Source organism: Argopecten irradians, chromosome 14, assembly GCF_041381155.1.
Source record: "Argopecten irradians isolate NY chromosome 14, Ai_NY, whole genome shotgun sequence".
NCBI lineage: Eukaryota > Metazoa > Mollusca > Bivalvia > Pectinida > Pectinidae > Argopecten > Argopecten irradians.
Genome location: NC_091147.1, coordinates 1283780 through 1286080, shown reverse-complemented (window position 1 = coordinate 1286080; position 2301 = coordinate 1283780).

Sequence of the window (2301 nt, the reverse complement as noted above, 5' to 3'; positions counted from 1 at the left end):
TCGTCAAACCTGTTGAATAATCATAGTCATTTATGGATGGAGATATGTATGTAAAGGAAAGTTTTAATTTTCAACGAAAAGCTATAGACCTATAGTCGGCTCAGTGCTTACTCATAATATGAATAGTTTTCAGTAAATAAATGCCGAGACAAATGACGAAATATGTCATCGCATTCTCTCGATTAGTTGTTATTAAGGTTGAACGTCGTCTTTCTATAGCTAAGGCCATGTAAAGACGATCTGCCATGTATGTTATATGAATGTCTATATGTGTTGGCAGGCTGTGGTATGTTCTTGTTTGTCGTCTGGTAAAGAAGCCGCTAGGAACAAGAAAGCAAGTTCCAATGAATAGACAAAATATATTATCAATTCCAAATTCGTCGGCTCGTACGATCATTCAATGGGACAGCATGTACAAACCCTACTTTCTAAGTAAGTGCGTTCTCAAAACCATTTTAATCTATCAACTATAGGTTTTGTATTTGTTGTGGGATACTACTATAAAGAAAATAGAATTTATCTGTGATAAGTGAGTTAATGAGGAATTATACTATTGAGATCTATTCTACTGTAGCTATAATGTATTACAACTGCTAGATATTGTATAGTGTGTTATCTGTAATCTCCTGGTTGTTGATATGGCCATGTAAATAATAATACAAATACTGAAATTTGATTTTACTGAGTTTGTCAATTCTGTCACTGAGCGGTTGAACTTAAATATCTATAGCCTTGCTACCAAAGACGTGATACCTCGCTACCAGAGGTTGTACCTGTAGAAACCTTGTTACCAAAGGTGTAAGTTGTACCTCGCTACCAGTGGTTTGAACCTTGTTACCAAAGGTTATAGAGCACCTCGCCTACCAGAGGGCTATAATATTTAAGTAGACTCGAGCATGTTACACATTCATGATCATTCATGATGGTTTTAAGTTCATGAATATTCTGAAAATATTCATGAACCTTTTATGAATTTAAATCAATGGATTGTTCATGAATGTTCATGATTTGATGAATAAAAGAGATTCATGAACTTTCGTGAATGAAAGGATTCATGAATGTTCATAAGATATTTTTTCCTGAATTATTTATTAAGTTTTAAGTTCATGAATTGCATAAAACTATTCATGAATAATTGACAAATATTTATGAATTTTATTTATGAAAAATTCATGAATTATTCATGAATGTCCATGAATTATTCATCAACGTCTCGCAGGGGCAATGTTCATACAACGTCTCGCAGGGGCTATGTTCATACAGGCACAAGGTACTCTGTAAGTTTTATCCTAGCTTTAACACACTTTCTCTAGTATGCTATAATTATCCTAACGTAATGCTCTCGTGTGTGATATTTCATTCTTTAGCAACACACCAATTCTTCAGGTCTAAGAAACTAGCATAGGAAACAAATCATAAATCTAATTGCCCTAAAATTTAGCTAAAAAATGAAGTTTAAATCAGATATTAGTAGATCATTAGATACGAAACATATATATACCAATCACCTTTAACTGCCTTGATTGCTTTTGAATTAATTCTTGCGTTTTCTCTTAACCGAATTATAAGTTAAGTATTCGCCCAAAACCACAGGATGACAGCTTTGTGGTCTAATCTGAAACAGGGTTTGTTCTCTGTGACCAAGCTTCAATACGCACTGCATTAACCAAACGATTACACAATATCCGCATATGAGCATCATACCGAAAACAATCTAATACAATATTTCAAAAACATTAAATAACAATTAATGCTTTATCAAAAGATTTACTCATGATCATATTATTTGAATGCCATAGATGATTATATATATATGTGTGTGTGTCTAATTAAGTACAATGCGCAATTAGTACTTCATTTCATATAGGTTATAGTAGCACGAAATTATTTTGGGATGCAATTGAATATTTTGAATATCTTTATCTTGAGGTAAAATTAGAAGCTCAAACTTTTTAATGGTGGTAACGGGGTAAAGTAATTAGCTTTTGTAACTGAAGAAAAATACTTATTCGTCTGTTCTTGTTTTTGATAGAGATAAAAAAAACACTTTTGTCAGCGCTGGAGCATCTTTTATGTGATAGCTGACAGACATCAGTTTCACTAATAAATCTATCGGTAAAGGCGTTCCTATAGCAGTTATCGCCCTTGGTATATCTGTATGCAATAGAACAATCGTGTCCTCTTAGGATCGAACTCAGGAACCCATGTTGAAGATGATGAGTTGGAATACCTTATCCACATGCCAAAGATGAGCAGAAGTTAACAGTGACCCATTCTACAAACAATGCGTATAAAACCAAA